At 47.8% G+C, this 18,987-nt stretch overlaps 1 non-coding gene and 1 pseudogene across 1 annotated transcript; both read left to right on the plus strand.

The window, feature by feature from the left end:
- The first annotated feature begins 1,194 nt into the window (after positions 1-1,194).
- On the plus strand, positions 1,195-1,367 carry LOC119295794 (annotated as a pseudogene).
- A 10,290-nt stretch (positions 1,368-11,657) lies between these two features.
- On the plus strand, positions 11,658-11,852 carry LOC119295784. Its single transcript, XR_005144246.1, has one exon. It is a non-coding gene; the product is annotated as a U2 spliceosomal RNA (small nuclear RNA).
- The last annotated feature ends 7,135 nt before the right edge of the window (positions 11,853-18,987 follow it).

Genomic DNA, 18,987 nt, shown 5'->3' on the forward strand with positions numbered 1-18,987 from the left:
GCCTTGACGTACGGTAGGAGACCCCTCCACCAGATTAGATCAAGGGTAGCGAGATCCCACACGATCCGGCGGCGTCTTCTTTGTGAGGTCGGCAGCGGCGGCGACGGGCGCCAGGGGATGGATAGAATAGAAGCGGTGTTTTGTGTGTGTTGGTTTTTCTTCAGGTGCGTGCGTGGGTGAGGTGGGAGGAGGGACAAAAAAACCGATGAAAAAAAACCAGCCAAACAAAACCGAACGAAAATTGTGAGACGAAAATAAACCCGGAACGGAGACTACCAACTGAGACATTAGAAGTAGAGATTCAGATAACCATAATTCAGAGAGATGTCGTGAGTGACAATTCAGAGCAAAGTATTATTCTTCAGTTAGAACTCTGAACGAACATTTTCAGATCCTCCCGGTGGGCATCAAGAGTTTCACGGGGAGCTTCGCGACGCTCACCAACATGCTACTGAGATGAAGCGTTGGCGGCATGTGACTGCTCGGCGCCTCTGTTGACTGTTGTCCCCTCGTGCCTTGTCAAGGATTAATTCTGAACCATGAAACTTGATGCACTTTTACATGTTCATACATCATCTCTATAAACAATTTCTGCAGGGACTTCCGCGTCATACATGGTCGTGTTCGTCGTCCATTGGGTGCCGGAGACCAAGGGGAGGACCCTAGAAGAGATACAGTGGTTGTTCCGGTGAGGGATCTTGAGCCGCGGTGCCCGGTCATCGCATATTGGTGTGTGGCTCTTCAAGCTAGTATAAACCGTATATCAGGCAAGAGTTGGTTTGCACAGATTGGGAATCTAGGCCGTGGGGACGTTCAAGCTAGTTCCGACAAAGTGAACGTAGTAGTACGAGTCACGTTTCTTTTTTTTTTCTATCCTATCTTTTTTTATGAGAAACACCTGTATCTGTTTTTCTTTCCATCCTATCTTTTGTAAGACACAAGTCGCAAGAAAAAAACCATATTTTCAGGGCAGCAACCTACGAGCCCATGTGTTTCCCTCCCAGAGGCCGTATTGATGGGCCTTTAAACGTGCGGGCTTTGAGGCTTTCTATCATGTTGCTGGGCTTCTAAGCCAAAACGTTAATAAACAGCAAACACAAACCCTCAAGGTCAGATTAGTCCCACCTGGCTTGCGCAGCTCGGCGGAACGTGTCAGACGGGTATAAGAGGAGGGGCAAGGCTCTGCATCAACTCATACCTTTCTCGGTCTTTTGGCTAAGATCAAGTGAAGTATATGTTTTTGTCAGTTTAATATTTGATATGTGGACTACATGTCCACAATGATATTAAATTTTTTTTTGGGAGGATCCATCATAGTGGCTTGCCACTAGGGTCCTCGTGTGTTCCCCGGGTGTGGCGCACCCCAACCAAAACTAAATTAACCTTATTTGGCTTGTGATTTTGTTAACTTATTTAAAATAACCTCATTTTGGCTATATAGATGTTCTCTACATTTCCATGGGTAAACATTCGTTTTGTGTCCAGAATATCTTGTGCAGCTGTTGAATCCGCTAATGATCAACATGAGTGGGGTAGTACATTAATTCTTTCATGGGAAATCCAATGTCTACTAAACTACTCCGTAGTAAATTGTTAGCTACTTAGGTACGTATTGTAATGTGCTTATTGGTTAGTAAACACTTTTACCTCGGATTAGGGATTCATTAAAAGCTCGCGGCTTGAGATCAAACTCGGGTTTTAGCTGGACATGAAAATATATGAACCGGGTATGAGCTTCTTTTTGTATCACTGTTGGAAAATGAGATGAAAGGTAGCTCACAAAATTACATGAGTCGAACTAGCATGGTAGGTATGTTATATATCTTTAATAAATATATAATGAGCTCCCGCAAAAAAAAATATAATGAGAATTATTGTCTTTATGTTTTGGAATGAAAAGTGTGTTGCCTTTTAATTTCCACAAGTTAGGGAATCACGTTGACACTGCACGCAAGATCTTTTAGGACTTCTTATGTGCCTCGAGATTGAGCATGCACACAAGATCTTCCAGGAATTCTTTTGTGCCTCGAGATTGAGCAGAATATGAAACATCTTTGCCACTTGAACTCTAGCCCATGTCAAACTGAGCTCGCTGCTTTTTAATACGAGTTGAACTGGGTTTAATCTAAGTCACTCAGATTAAACTCATTTGCATCCCTACTTTTAGAATTACCGGAAAAAGCTTTCGCCCTACTTTATAAATAAAGCAATGACCGACAACAATTCGTACAAACTCACGCCACCACAACACACACCCAAGGCAGGATACAAAGGCGCTGAGCGCAGCAACACAACCCCTAACACTACAAGAGCAATCATGGACTCCAACAGTGACCACGCCACCGCGAAGAAATGAAGCCACATACGACGAACCGTGAGCTCCAAGACGATGCCTTCAGAAAGATCACGACACCGGAGCGCTGCCACCGCCCGATCCGAGGATCAGAGTTTCCCCAAGAGCCACACGACGGGCAATGAGAGCCGCGACGACGCCTTCAAGAAGGGAACGAGCCACGCCGCCGCCGGTCCGTCCGAAGATAGAGCAGGTTTTCACCCCGGCTAACACTCACCGCCACCGAACGCCACACCCCGGCTACCACGCCGTCCACACAGCCATGGCTGCCAGGCAGTGCCGAGCAACGGGCTCTGCCCATGAGCACCATGCTACCACCACCAGGGCCGCCGCCCTGGCATCCAAGACCTCGACACCACCACACTCGATACCCGCCACTACCCCAACCGAAGAGACGAGCGGACCCCGTGGCAAACTAGCATCCATCGACTCATCCTGCTGCATCGGGCGCGAGACGAACACGGTCCTGCTGCCGGGCGCGAGACGGGCGCGGTCCTGCTGTCGGGCGCGAGAGTGGCGCGGTCCTGCTGTCGGGCGCGAGACGGGCACGGTCCTGCTGCCGGGCGCGAGACGAGTTTGGTCCTGCTGCCCTAGCGCGAGACTAACGATGGGCCATAGCTGGGAGAGGGCCATCACTTCAACGGAGATAGCACCCGGACGACGAGGAGACAGATCAAGGGCCGACACAAGCGACCAATGGACGAGCCGACGCCGGAACAAGCCAGCCGCCGCTGTAGCCGACTTGCCAAGCCACAGCCATCCACGACCGGAGCAGCAGCCACCCCGGGCCACTGCCCAACCCGCGCCGACCGACGAGCTCGAAGCGACGGAGCCGCTGGGCACGCACCCGCGCCACCAGCCACCATGGCCGCCGCCTGCACCAAAGCCACGGCACAGGCCCGCGCAGCCTCTGCACCACTACCAGCCAACCCCGCCGCCGCGCCACCACACGAGCGCGCCGCCGGAGCTCAGACTAGTCACCGCGCCGCCAAGCCCGCGGCCGAAAGCCCCCGACTTGACCCAGAAGGGGCCAAAGAGGGTCCGTCACGGCAAGCCACAAGGTCAAGGAGGGAAGGCGCCGACGCACAGCCGCGACCAGCCCCCACAAGACACGGCCACCGACGGCCGGGACCACCACCGCCAACACCAGCCGTGCCGCCCGCAGTAGATCGGGATCCAGATCGGGGGGAGCCCGACCAACACCCCGCCACGAACAACGCAGCGACGCGCCCTCACTCCCAGCCTAACGGCTGTCGAAGCCCGACGTCCCCGCTGCCGAGAGCCCCGCCGAGCTCCGCGCCCCCACGAGCGGCTGACCCGCGCCGCCGCATCCTCGAACAAGGGAGGGAAGAAATGGCCCCACCACCGCCCGCGTCGCACGGGCTTCGCCCGGCGGACGCCCTCCGGCGGCGGCGAGGGGGAGGAGAGGCTGGAGGGGAGGAGTTCGTCGGCGGCAGATCGAGGGCCCCCGTTACGCGCGCGCGGGGTGCGTCACGGGAGCGGCCAGACTCGGAATCTCGATGTAATTTTTACTATGTTTGAGGTGCTTTGTACTTCCAGTGAACTTGGATAATAGATCTGAATCATTTTCAGAAAAAAAAAGCCGGGTATAAGTTTAGGCAAGAATTGATCTTTGCAAGAATCTTGGCTGATGAGTCATCAAAGTCAATTGCTAGGTGACTTTATGTAGCTGTGTAAGAAATAAAGTTGAAGGAACTTTTTATACATTGATGAAACAGGTGACATCACACATATTCAGTGAATGATTGGGTGTCTTCCAGGATAATACAAAACACAAATGAAAATAAGTCACAAACTGGGAAATAGAGCAAGTTTGTAGAACTAGCAAATAATACTGAAACTGAAGTAAGCGAGGCAGATTGAACTCAAAATAAAATAATAACTTGAGCAATTCAAGCAGCCCGTGCTCCTCATCCTGATCAAGGTTCTCTTCCCAACGTTCTAGCTCAATCCTACACCTCCTTATACATCGGTAGATCCCTGAAAGCAGTCGCCAAATGCATGTTTGCTAGCAATCAAAGTCTATTTCCATACAGCCAGAGAAACAAAATCGTTGTATTATAGTAGAACAACTACCGATCTTCTCATCAATCAGTAAAAGGAAAACTTCGATCTTAACCAGTACCAAAACTGCTATTACAAGTCAGAAAGTTTCAACAACAAATAATTTTATTCTAAACTACCAACAATTCCAAGTGCTGACTCTATTCTAATTTCTACTAATTCCAAAAATAATAGTTTGGTTCTGGTTCATTTATACACCAATAGGTTACATGCATTGAAATCAGTTATTAATTTAAAACCCTTACAACAATAGGCAAAACTTTATACTTCTTTGACTTGGCCTAGCATAGTTCTGAACATGTATGTCTTGTATCACTTTTGCAGGTCCATCATGGGTCACTAATGGCGCATCTTAGGTTCTGCAATGCTGCTGGTCTCCCAGATTGACAAGGTGTTGATTCATCTGGCATGGGAAAGGAGCTAATTAACGGTTGCCAAATCAAGCAACAGCTGATATGCAATAACAAGCAGCATTGTGCACAAATAAATATCTGATGGGAAGAAAAGACGCTGCAGAAAAAGTAGGCAGTACAACAAAACCGGCTTGCAAACTGATCCATACTTTAGTATTTTCTGAAATCATGAATAAATGGTATGTAATGGTGCTGCTGTTACGGTATTATTACCTACAGGCTTTCAGGTTTCTGCACATGTAGCGGGATCAAATAGTGTAACTGAACCTCCCTGAACGAACGTACTACCTAAACCCTTATCTTGATCAAGCAATGGAGCTATATTTAACAAGAATTCAATTCTACATGCAGAAACATATTACTATAGGTATCATAAACTTGAGTTCTATTGCACAGTACTCCCTCCGTTCCAAAATAGATGACCCAACTTTGTACGGAGGGAGTAGCAGATAAAGGTTGCCTTTTTTTTATTAATTCTAGACCAGCAAAATCTCCTGTGTTACTACAAAACCACAAAAAAGACACTTGCAAGCGGTAAGATATCGATTTTTTTTCAAATTATTCACTTACATCCTTACCCTATTCTGTCCAAGAAATTCACTTCAAAATTCAAATTCACCCAGGCAATTTGGTAGCAGAGACCACCTCAGGGTAAAAATAATAATTAGTAAAAATACCAACGCAACCAACAGCTTGTTTAAATAGGTGGACGAACACAATTATGTGACGTGCAAACTAATGCCTGCGAAAGCGAAACAAATTTAGAATGGAGAGGGAAGACAAGGCCGCCACAGAGGAAGCTAGCTCAGTAACCAAGCCAACAATAGGAAGAGCCAGTATGAAGTAATTAGTACACAATGTGCAAGAAATAAAACATGTGAGATGTAAATTAATACCTGTGAAATCAGTCGAGAATATGTTTGAGAACTGACAGGGAGAAAGGACTGCAGAAGACGGCACCTGTGCCTGACCGTGTCTGCATCTTTGCCGCAGAGGTCTTCCTCTCCTTGAATATATGGAGAAACCGAAACTATCGCCTCTTTGATGATATTAATAACAACCACCGAAAGCTTGTCAACGTTGTCCCTCGGCTCACACACAATGAAGTGTATGAGATCGGGTTCGTCCCTATTCACAAGGGGGAACATGGGCACACAATTGTGCGGTAGAAGACGCTTCCGGGCGGCTAGGCGCCGAAATGTTTGAGACGTAATCACTGCCTCCTTGTGCCAAAATTTATCTTCTGACGATGCACGGGCATGGAAGGTGATGGTGAAACTAGAATAAGGATCAAGCGGCCCAAAAAAGGTACCATCGTCACAGGAAACGTCGACAAACTTGAGGAGATCGCCCTCTTTCCCCACGACGACGCACAGACTGCGGCACATCTCATGTGTCTCTCCGCTTGGTGAGGAATCCCGAGGACGATTGTTGATAGGCAGTCGGCTGTAATAGATGATTCTACGTGGTCTCGTGTCTACTGCATCATGACATGGCTTGTAGGACAGGATACCTCCTTGGTGGTAATCAACCCAGATCACACAGTCATTGGATATGATGGTGGCATCGGTCGACCAGCGGGTCAGGTCGGTGAACTCCTCCTTTGTATGTTGGATGGGCAGCATCAGAATCTCCCACTTTCCCTCGGCAACATTATCATCGGAGCCATCGGTCGACAGAGGGGAGCGGAAGACGCATAGTTCTGCTCCCATAACACTGTTCTTTGCTGAAACACAGAACTTGGCCAGCTGCAGCACCGCGAAGTGATCTCTGCCGCAATATATTCCGATGGTGTCACGATTGAACTGGCGATCCGTTGTTGTATCCTCGCCCCACAGTTTCAGCACAATGGGTACGGTGCACGCCGGGAGCCGTCTGAGCCGCGACTCAGCAGCCCCTAGGGCGGCATGGAAAACGAAGTAGTCCTGCCGGTAAGGGTCACTATCGTCGAGGCCCAGCTCGGAGGTGAGGCTGAGCAGGAGGAGGTCCCGGTGGGCGGACAGGAGTTCGGTCCCATGTTCGACCCGTCATAGTTGCGTGGACCGCGCGGCCACTGCACGTAGAGGTGGGAGAAGGCGGGAGGGGCGGCGGGGAGCAAGGCGACGGCGAAGGGGTCTCCCAGGGAGGTGACGGCCCTCAACGGCGCGGCCGCTTCGTCCGGGAAGGCGGAGGAGCCGCTGCCGCCGTCGTCGTCCCTGCGGAACACGAAGCGCTCCAGCATCATCCACGAGGCCTCCACAGCCGAACGATCTGAGGGAACATGGGCACACAATTGTGCGGTAGAAGACGCTTCCGGGCGGCTAGGCGCCGAAATGTTTGAGACGTAATCACTGCCTCCTTGTGCCAAAATTTATCTTCTGACGATGCACAGGCATGGAAGGTGATGGTGAAACTAGAATAAGGATCAAGCGGCCCAAAAAAGGTACCATCGTCACAGGAAACGTTGACAAACTTGAGGAGATCGCCCTCTTTCCCCACGACGACGCACAAACTGCGGCACATCTCATGTGTCTCTCCGCTTGGTGAGGAATCCCGAGGATGATTGTTGATAGGCAGTCGGCTGTAATAGATGATTCTACGTGGTCTCGTGTCTACTGCATCACGACATGGCTTGTAGGACAGGATACCTCCTTGGTGGTAATCAACCCAGATCACACAGTCATTGGATATGATGGTGGCATCGGTCGACCAGCGGGTCAGGTCGGTGAACTCCTCCTTTGTATGTTGGATGGGCAGCATCAAAATCTCCCACTTGCCCTCGGCAACATTATCATCGGAGCCATCGGTCGACAGAGGGGAGCGGAAGACGCATAGTTCTGCTCCCATAACACTGTTCTTTGCTGAAACACAGAACTTGGCCAGCTGCAGCACCGCAAAGTGATCTCTGCCGCAATATATTTCGATGGTGTCACGATTGAACTGGCGATCCGTTGTTGTATCCTCGCCCCACAGTTTCAGCACAATGGGTACGGTGCACGCCGGGAGCCGTCTGAGCCGCGACTCAGCAGCCCCTAGGGCGGCATGGAAAACGAAGTAGTCCTGCCGGTAAGGGTCACTGTCCTCGAGGCCCAGCTCGGAGGTGAGGCCGAGCAGGAGGAGGTCCCGGTGGGCGGACAAGAGTTTGGTCCCCATGTCCGACCCGTCATAGTTGCGTGGACCGCGCGGCCACTGCATGTAGAGGTGGGAGAAGGCGGGAGGGGCGGCGGGGAGCAAGGCGACGGCGAAGGGGTCTCCCAGGGAGGTGACGGAGTTGGCCCTCAACGGCGCAGCCGCTTCGTCCGGGAAGGCGGAGGAGCCGCTGCCGCCGTCGTCGTCGTCCCTGCGGAACACGAAGCGCTCCAGCATCATCCACGAGGCCTCCACAGCCGGACGATCTGAGGGAACATGGGCACACAATTGTGCGGTAGAAGACGCTTCCGGGCGGCTAGGCGCCGAAATGTTTGAGACGTAATCACTGCTTCCTTGTGCCAAAATTTATCTTCTGACGATGCACGGGCATGGAAGGTGATGGTGAAACTAGAATAAGGATCAAGCGGCCCAAAAAAGGTACCATCGTCACAGGAAACGTCGACAAACTTGAGGAGATCGCCCTCTTTCCCCACGACGACGCACAGACTGCGGCAAATCTCATGTGTCTCTCCGCTTGGTGAGGAATCCCGAGGACGATTGTTGATAGGCAGTCGACTGTAATAGATGATTCTACGTGGTCTCGTGTCTACTGCATCATGACATGGCTTGTAGGACAGGATACCTCCTTGGTGGTAATCAACCCAGATCACACAGTCATTGGATATGATGGTGGCATCGGTCGACCAGCGGGTCAGGTCGGTGAACTCCTCCTTTGTATGTTGGATGGGCAGCATCAGAATCTCCCACTTGCCCTCAGCAACATTATCATCGGAGCCATCGGTCGACAGAGGGGAGCGGAATACGCATACTTCTGCTCCCATAACACTGTTCTTTGCTGAAACACAGAACTTGGCCAGCTGCAGCACCGCAAAGTGATCTCTGCCGCAATATATTTCGATGGTGTCACGATTGAACTGGCGATCCGTTGTTGTATCCTCGCCCCACAGTTTCAGCACAATGGGTACGGTGCACGCCGGGAGCCGTCTGAGCCGCGACTCAGCAGCCCCTAGGGCGGCATGGAAAACGAAGTAGTCCTGCCGGTAAGGGTCACTGTCCTCGAGGCCCAGCTCGGAGGTGAGGCCGAGCAGGAGGAGGTCCCGGTGGGCGGACAAGAGTTCGGTCCCCATGTCCGACCCGTCATAGTTGCGTGGACCGCGCGGCCACTGCACGTAGAGGTGGGAGAAGGCGGGAGGGGCGGCGGGGAGCAAGGCGACGGCGAAGGGGTCTCCCAGGGAGGTGACGGAGTTGGCCCTCAACGGCGCAGCCGCTTCGTCCGAGAAGGCGGAGGAGCCGCTGCCGTCATCGTCGTCGTCCCTGCGGAACACGAAGCGCTCCAGCATCATCCACGAGGCCTCCACAGCCGGACGATCTGAGGGAACATGGGCACACAATTGTGCGGTAGAAGACGCTTCCGGGCGGCTAGGCGCCGAAATGTTTGAGACGTAATCACTGCCTCCTTGTGCCAAAATTTATCTTCTGACGATGCACGGGCATGGAAGGTGATGGTGAAACTAGAATAAGGATCAAGCGGCCCAAAAAAGGTACCATCGTCACAGGAAACGTCGACAAACTTGAGGATATCGCCCTCTTTCCCCACGACGACGCACAGACTGCGGCACATCTCATGTGTCTCTCCGCTTGGTGAGGAATCCCGAGGACGATTGTTGATAGGCAGTCGGCTGTAATAGATGATTCTACATGGTCTCGTGTCTACTGCATCATGACATGGCTTGTAGGACAGGATACCTCCTTGGTGGTAATCAACCCAGATCACACAGTCATTGGATATGATGGTGGCATCGGTCGACTAGCGGGTCAGGTCGGTGAACTCCTCCTTTGTATGTTGGATGGGCAGCATCAGAATCTCCCACTTGCCCTCGGCAACATTATCATCGGAGCCATCGGTCGACAGAGGGGAGCGGAAGACGCATAGTTCTGCTCCCATAACACTGTTCTTTGCTGAAACACAGAACTTGGCCAGCTGCAGCACCGCGAAGTGATCTCTGCCGCAATATATTCCGATGGTGTCACGATTGAACTGGCGATCCGTTGTTGTATCCTCGCCCCACAGTTTCAGCACAATGGGTACGGTGCACGCCGGGAGCCGTCTGAGCCGCGACTCAGCAGCCCCTAGGGCGGCATGGAAAACGAAGTAGTCCTGCCGGTAAGGGTCACTGTCGTCGAGGCCCAGCTCGGAGGTGAGGCTGAGCAAGAGGAGGTCCCGGTGGGCGGACAGGAGTTCGGTCCCCATGTCCGACCCGTCATAGTTGCGTGGACCACGCAGCCACTGCACGTAGAGGTGGGAGAAGGCGGGAGGGGCGGCGGGGAGCAAGGCGACGGCGAAGGGGTCTCCCAGGGAGGTGACGGAGTTGGCCCTCAACGGCGCGTCCGCTTCGTCCGGGAAGGCGAAGGAGCCGCTGCCGTCGTCGTCGTCGTCCCTGCGGAACACGAAGCGCTCCAGCATCATCCACGAGGCCTCCACAGCCGGACGATCTGAGGTCAACATAGTGGTGGACATGTTAAGCATCGGCCATAACGAAGAGGTGTTGCCGTACTGAGCCATGGCCGTGGATCGGCGAAGACGAAACGAACTTTCAAGGGATTATATTAGGGTTTGAGCACGCGGTCGCGGCGCACAAGGGAAAAGGGGATCGTGTTGTGGCTTATATGAGAAAGAGGTTTTGAGACGGACGATCGACTGGAACACTTTCCGTATCTTCTTCGCTCGGTTCGGCATCTACTCCACGGTGGCCTCAACTTGCCGGGCCACTACACTTTACGCGACCATATTGTTCAGCCGCGAGAAGCGAGAACAACCCCGACATTTTCTATTTGGCGCCACAGGCGCCAGTTAACGTGCATTTTGTTAACTGGCGCCTGTGGCGTACTTAAATAGGCCGACCCATCTAGGCGCCGGATGATGATTTTTTTTTGAAAATTCTATGAACTGTTTTGAATATTGATGAACTTTTAAAAAAATTCAAAAGTTTTTTTAGATTGATGAACTTTTTTGAATATTGATAATTTTTTTCGAAATTTAATGAACATTAGTCTTGAAAATGGATGAACTTTTTTATTTATAAACTTTTTTTTTCAGTTCCATGAGCTTTTTCTAAAAACACGTGAAATTTTTTCAATTTCTATAAACTATTTTCAAATTTAATGAACTTTTGCTAAATTGGATGAACTTTTTTTCAATTTAAATGAACTTTTTTCAAATTGATGAACTTTTTTCAAAGATATGAGCGTATTTTTTCAAATGAATGAACCTTTTTTCTTTAAATCTGTAAACCTTTGTTGATTTCATATTTTTATTTTCGTCACAAACTTTTTTTTGAAAAACTGGGAGCAGCACGCTAGTGGGCCGGCCCATGCTAGCAGCGCTGCAGGCGCCGGATCGTTAACGGGCGCCTGCAGCGCTGTATAGGAGCTCCCTTCCAGAAAGGCTCTGTGTTTTGTGTTTCGTGCACAGGCCGTATTGGCGTATTACTGGGCCTCTAAGCATTATGGGCTTTGAGGCTTTTTGTCTTACTGCTGGGTTTATGCACCCAAATGTTAATGAAGCTAATTAGACAGAAAACCATCCGGTTAGATTAATTAGTCCCACACCGCTTGCACTGCTCAGCGGAGTTGGTCGTGCGTGTATAAGAGGAGGGGGAAGGCTCCAGTTCTAACTTATACCTTTCTCGGCTTTTTGCTAAGATCAAGCATAGTATTTGTTCTTATTAGTTTAATATCTGATATATGGATCACATGTCCACAATGATGTTAAATTTATTTTTTATGGAAAGGATCCAAAATAGTGGCTTGCCACTAGGGTCCTTAGGTGTTCCTCGGGCATTGCACTATAGCCTGGGTGTGGCACACCCTAACCAAAGCTAAATTAACATTTTTAATTACTTGGTATGTGATTTTATCAAGCCTAACCGTGGCTAAAAATGTTTATAATGAGCTGTTATAGTATTTGACCATGTTGCCAACTCGGGTGGTTGAAGGTAAATGGGTTTGCACATGCAATTTGTGTACAAAATATCTTTCCTAAATTCTAAAAAGTGCAGCTGTGCTCGTTAGTCGTCCCGAGCGCACGCGCTATCGACAAAACAACATACGCGTCGCCCACCTCCCGCACCTTATCCACTCATCCCACCTGCTCATCGTCCCACCACCAGCCGCCCTGCGCTTCCTCCCTGAGATGCGTCCGTCGCCCGCTCCTTCTCCAGGCCACGCATCCCTCCGCCGTCGTGCTCCTCCTCCCGGTTACGCGGCTACCGCCCCGATCCTCCTCCCGGCGCCGCGCGCCACACCAAGCACAACCCCGGCCGCCGCCTCCTCCTCTTACCTACTCCCAATCCCGGCGATGAGTGCCGCACCCAGCAAGTGCTCGGCCGTCGCACGCCGCGCCCGACAGGACCTGCTGCCTGATCTCCTGCGCCGCCGGTCGCCAGCCCGTTATGCGTCCCTACGACGTCGGCTTCCCCCTCGGTCATGTTGTGCCAGCTCTGCGCGTAAGGTCTACCATCTTCTCTTGATTCTGCAATTCGATGTGATTGTTGATCAACCAGTTCTGTCCGGAACCACCAGGAGCAGCAGCAGACGCCGACGGTGGCGAGATGCAGCCGCAGCTAGCCTTCAAGGCGCTGCTGCAGACGCAGCCGTTGAGGGAAGTACGTCCAGAACGCCATCAAGTTCCTCTCCTTCCTCAAAAACAAGGGCCTGACCACTGATGAGATTGAAGAAGAAAAGATTTGTGAAATGTACAGTTTTTAGAACCTATCTGTATTGCCTGTGTGATTGATGCAGGGCACTTTTTTGCTAGGTGGTGAGGGTTGCTTGAGAAGGTGGAGTGTGCTCCCACAGTGAAGGAATTCGAGAAGTTCTGCCGTTTGTATACTCGCTGTAAATTCTGAACTGGCTTTGTATTTGTAATAGAAGTAGAACTCGTGGTGCATTCTGAACTTTGCCCATTTCTCATTTTGTTTTGTGATGCAGACTGGTGTGTGTTGCTTCGCACTAGGTAATCCAATCGAAGTGAATAATCAGCATGAGCGGCTATTTTTTCTTCAGGCAAATTTTTCTGTGTGATCAGGCAAGTTGTAACCAACACTTAGGCAAGTATTCCCTCAAAAAAACACTTAGGCAAGTATGTGTCAGTATGGAGGCTGCCCTTTCGTTTTGTCGTGCAAAACCACCTAGCAAATTAAAGTGTAGACATAGTGTATGTTTATTTTGCCTATAAAAGATTGCAAATTATATGCATTATCCTGCATGCAGCCTAGGAATGCATCGTTGTAGCTTGGCCGTGGTGCATCGAGGAGACTAACTTGGTATGGGTTTGTGCTCGGTGTTTTGGGAGCACATTTTTTTACTTGTAATAAATAATCGTAGGTGTTGGCATAAATAACCAAATGGGTATAACGTGCCTCCTAGGTTGTTGATTTGGTTGGTGTTGTAGTAGTTACAACATTTTGCATTTTTAAAATTGATATAGTAGAGAGCATAAAGGGTTGATTATAGTAGTCTTTTAAGTACTGAATGTAGTTTTTGCCTCAATATAAATAGTACTCTCCTGCCTTCCTGCAATTAGACTTGCTTAGAGCCAGGAACATGTCGCTGTTACAAATCTGAACTTTTGACCTTTTTGCTGGTTTGCCATTTGTAGCTGTACAATTGATCTGTAACTCGTCTAATTTGTCACAGCGGCTGCATGCACTATTGCTGAATTTGGACGAATTAGATGGCTCCACCGGCTGCGCTGCTTTTGTTGTTTTAATTTGCACAAAAGTTGCAATTTCCAATGGAATAAGTTGCCTCAATATAAATAGTACTTGCCTAAATCACTCGGTAAAAGTTTCCTACATGTATGATCAGATTTTTTGGACGTCGATGCATGTAAAACACAAGTTGCCAAAGATTATTAGCAAAACGAGTGCACAACCAGGGAGTCTAAGGCCTCCTTTGGTTCATAGGGTATGAATATTATAGGAATAGGAAAATCATAAGAAGTGAGATGACATGCATCTCAATTCCTATAAACAAAGAAATGTCATTTCATGCATAGAATATGAATTTTCCCATTGAGTCTAGGCTAATGTTTTTTCCTTTGAAATTTGAAGGATTGATTCCTATGCTACATAGGAATAGGAATCCATTCCTACAAACTAAAGGGCTTCAAATAAATTTTTCCTACAAAGTTCCTATCCTTTATAATTCCTACAATATTCCAATGAACCAAAGGAGGCCTAAACATCAAGAGCTAATTCATGGACCTAGCTCAGCCCCTTGTGTGTTTTGTAATAGGGGGTGGAGGTCTATAATGGAATGTCGGTTCACTGGCCTAGACCACTTGTGTCCACACCTTTCGACCATTTTGTGCTCGTGACGGCCACCTCTCCGTTCTGGTCCTTGACCCCTCCCCCACGCTTGGGGTCCGCCAGCATGCCCCGACCGCCTCCTCGCCCACATTACGGTTGACCATTCTAATCCTGTGGCCAACGTTTACTAGGTAGTTGCCTGGAGAAGCACGTTTTGAGAGTCATGATAGGCATACTAGAAAATCATTAGTTTAATATAGTCATAATAGGCAACTTGACAACAAATTTGCTTCTTGTAGCACCAAAATTGCTCATCTTAGCATCAAAGTTGCTTCAGAAAATAGTTTGTCGAAGGCAACTTAATATGTGATGCTAATCAACTTGACTGTCATAATAGCCAACTTATGGGAGCACTGAGTTGATAGGTTGTCACTATAGGAAACATTGCAACAAAGTACTTTATGTATCACCAAAGTTGATAGGTAGTCATGGCACGCAACTTACATGTGATGCTAGACAACTTGTTAGTCATATTAGGCAACTCAAAAGAACATTGGGCTGATAGGCGACCATGATACATAACCTAACCGAAAGTTGCTTATCTTATTTCAAAAGTTGTCTTCCCGTCCACCAAAGTTGTATATCTGACAAGAAAAAAAGTTCATCAAAAGAAACTTCATAGGTGGCGCTAGGCAAGTCGACGTTCATGATAGCCAACTTATAAAAGCATTGATTTGATATGTAGCTATCATAGACAACCTAGCGACGAGGTGCGTTATGTAGCATCAAAGTTGGTAGCTAGGTAGTCATGGTAGGCAACTTACACGTGATGGTAGGCAGCTTGGTAGGCAACTTATAGGTGATGGTAGGCAACTTGGTAGTCATCGTAGCCAATTCAAAAGAACATTTTGATGATAATCGACCATGATACACAACCTAAGCGAAAGTTGTTTACTGTAAAACAAAAGTTGCCTCTCCGTGGCACGAAGTTGCTTGAGAATATTTTCGTTAGAAGCAATTTCATTGGTTACGCTAAGCAAATTGAGGTCATGATAGCCATCTTTATAAGAGCATTGAGTTGATATGTAGTCATGATAAGAAACAAGGTGGATCATGTAGCAGCAACTTTGATAGGTAGTCATGGTAGGCAATTTACAAGTGATGCTAGGCAATTTGATAGTCATGGTAGCCAACTCAAAAGAACATTAGGATGATAGATGACTATGATACACAACCTAACCAAAAGTTGCCTCTCCATGGCACCAAAGTTGCTTGAGAAAAAAAGAAAGGATCGTCGAAAGCAACTTCATAGTTGATGCTAGGCAACTTATATGTCATCCTAGGCAATTTGGCAGTCATTATAGCCAATTCAAAAGAACATTGGGGTGAAAGTTGCCTACTGTAGTTCAAAAATTGCCTTTCTGTGGAAACAAAGTTGCTTGAGAAAATAAGTTCATCAAAAGCAACTTCATAGGTGACGCCAGGCAGCTTGACAATCATGATAGCCAACTTTATAAGAGCATTGAGTCGATACATAGTCATGATAGGCAAACTGGCAACAAGTGCTTCATATAGCAGCAAAGTTGATAGCTAGTCATGGTACGCAACTTACACGTGATGCTAGGCAATTTGGTAGTCATCATAACCAACTCAAAAGAACATCTATATGATAGGTGACGATGATGCACACCCTAATCGAAAGTTGCCTACAGTAGTACAAAAGTTGCCTCCCCGTGACACCAAAGTTGCCCGAAGAAAAAAAAGTTCGTCGAAACATATCGATATTGGATCTAGTTTTGAAGAGCTCGTCACCAAGAATCTAACGGTGAAAACGGATCATAATTTTGATGCTTCGTTCAAAAGTTATGACTTTTAAAAAAAATTGGACACATAAAATAATTGCACATGGGACAAAATCTTTTTTTTTTGAAGTGGATTTTGCATCATAGCATTAAGACAAAAATTTACTCTACCTTTTTTGGGTGTGTGCTCCGGAATGCTAGGGAGCACACGTGTGCTCCCTAGTCGTGTCCAATATCTTTTGTGATTATCGACGTGAAGACGTACATGAAAGTCCAAACATGAGTCAAACTAGTTTGGTAGGTATGTTTTCATTGATGCATATAACGAGGACACAAATAATAATGATTTGTTATATTTACGTTTTGGAATTAAAAGTTAATTCCTTTTTAATAGGCGAACGCAAAATTGCCACAATTTAGTCAACCACGCCGACATCGGAAGCGAGATCTTTTAGGACTTCTTATGTGCTCGAGATTGAGCTGAGTATGAAACAACTATGCCGCTCAAACTCTGGCCGAAGTCAAACCGAGCTCGCTCACTTTGTAATATGAGTTGAGCTAGGTCAGTGTAGGTCACAAATTAAACTCATTTGCATAGAGTTAAGACCACTCACTGGAAGACTCTCGTGAATTCCTTCACTCTCTGTGTTCATGGTCCTCTGGGTGCCAGACACCGATGGACATTGCGGGAGATACAATTTTTTTCCCGATGAGCAATCTTGATTCGTGTTGTGTTCCTTGAAGTTGGGTATGAGTTTAGGAAGAGTTGATCTTTGCAATAATCTCGTCTATTGAGCTCTCAAAGTCAATTTCTAGGTGAATATATATAGCGGTATAAGAAATAAAGGAAATAATTGAGTAAGTAGACATAACATTACAGTTTTCATCTCGCAATTAGAGGAAAAATCATGCTGTAAAATCTAGGTAATTCAAATGGCTTTTGTCAATTGCGGTTCCATATTCTATTATCAAAAACAATCATCCCATTACTAAAAGAAAAGAGTAACCAAATTTAGGAAAATAAAAGGACATGAAAAAAGAACACTACATGTAGTAGGCAGATACCGGTTCTACGACATGCCCAAAGAAGTTCCCCTCATAAAATTCAAGGCAATGACAAATTAAAAGGCACCACACGACAGAAAGCAAGAGCATGACTGAAAGATCTTCGAAGAGATGGCTAGTCGTCGCATTGTAAACTAGTTTAGCCACGCTCCAAACAAGTTAGACACAAAATTTGCCTTTTTTAGGCAAAGAAGAAGACCAACCTCTGTGCAAAGCATATGTTCCATGCACATTTCGCTAAGGAGCACTTATGGAAACATAGGTTCCCTCAATCTTTTCGGGTCCACAAATTGACAAAGGTCATATCCTTTTGGCGAGCGGCGGAGGTGCAGTGGTGTAGCTGGCGGCATTGGCAACACAAGCGGCTTCAGGTAGGAGAGAGGGTAGTTGAAATATGGGCCCCACGATGCTGGTGAAGGTATGGGGGCCAAAGGCAACTCCCTTTGTATATTGTTGGAGTTGGGGTGATTTATTGGTGATGGCAAAATGAAATTTTTTGGAGCTGCTTTTTTTGGCCCAATTATCTCAATACTGGAAAATGAGACAGTATTAGGGATCCGTTGGAGATGCTCTTATGAGGGTAATGGAAGGAATGTCATTCTCTTTTCTCGGCTAGAGAGCCCAAGGCTTCATATCAAAACTGAACGGGTATTACAAGAAAACTCCTCGCAGAAGAAAATTTGCATCTCAATCATTTCTTACATGTCGATGACCTGCCAATTGCTGCCGCAAGTGGAGTTTCATGCCAACTCCGGAATAAGAGAGTTTTCTCAACACATGTAGTTGTGAAGTCATCGAACTCTGCCAACAAACATTGTCGCTCGCAATCCAGAAGGACCAGCGACCAAATAAGGAAACAATGTTGCACCAAATGATGAAGGACACTCCAAAACTCCATAGATGTGATGCCCTGTTCCTGGAGACACAACCTTAATAGTTCTCCCATGGAAACGCCGAAAGCATCAAGGACTTGCCATGTATGGTGTAGAGCTGGAGTAGCAAAAGTACAACATGACACAGGGAGCTCCCAAAGCAACGACGGCAGCGACCAAACTCTAATTAATCTCGTTGATTTGAAGAATTGACAAGGACATGAGGTTGCCATCTCACGGAGCGTTGGTGTGGTGGGATGGAGTTGCATCGCGGTTTTTCTGTCCGAAGACCCGCACCGAGGGCGATTTTGAAAGACTTCTATCCTATTCGATCACCTCTTGGCGTGCATTCCAATCTTCTTCCAGCGATATATTGGAGTTTCTCCACCCCTGTCGGTGGAGCCATTCTCATCCACTCCGAAGGACAAATTATGGCTGAATTGTAGTTTCCATTTCTCAAAGTGCGGTTCGCATTTCGATTACGAATGTTGCGACGTGATTGATACATGGCTGTGTCCATGTCCTGAATTGTTGGATGATTTTTAGAGCCGTTCCTATAACCAACCACCTAAAGCGGGGTACATATATAATGGCACGGAGTATGAACGTCCTCATTTCGGCAGCATGTCTCTTTCTCACCCCCGCTCGATCGATGATTAAGTACAGTTAACTACTAGTACTCCACGATAAACACAAAGGGCATCACGTCAAAGCATGATTGCACGCGATGGCTCCCCTGATCCAATCTGATGCCCACCTACCACATATGTCGATGTGGATCCCTCTTGGCACCAACGTGCGCTGCATTTTCCGTGACAATAGTATTCTATGAAACACAACTAGGCGCTGGACCTTTTCTTTTGACCTTCTCAGTTTTGTGCCAGAGAAGAAAAACAAATGTTTTAATACTAGATAAAATTGTTCGTGTGTTGCACCGGAGCACAAATATTTTGCACG

Source organism: Triticum dicoccoides, chromosome 1A, assembly GCF_002162155.2.
Source record: "Triticum dicoccoides isolate Atlit2015 ecotype Zavitan chromosome 1A, WEW_v2.0, whole genome shotgun sequence".
Taxonomy (NCBI): Eukaryota; Viridiplantae; Streptophyta; class Magnoliopsida; order Poales; family Poaceae; genus Triticum; species Triticum dicoccoides.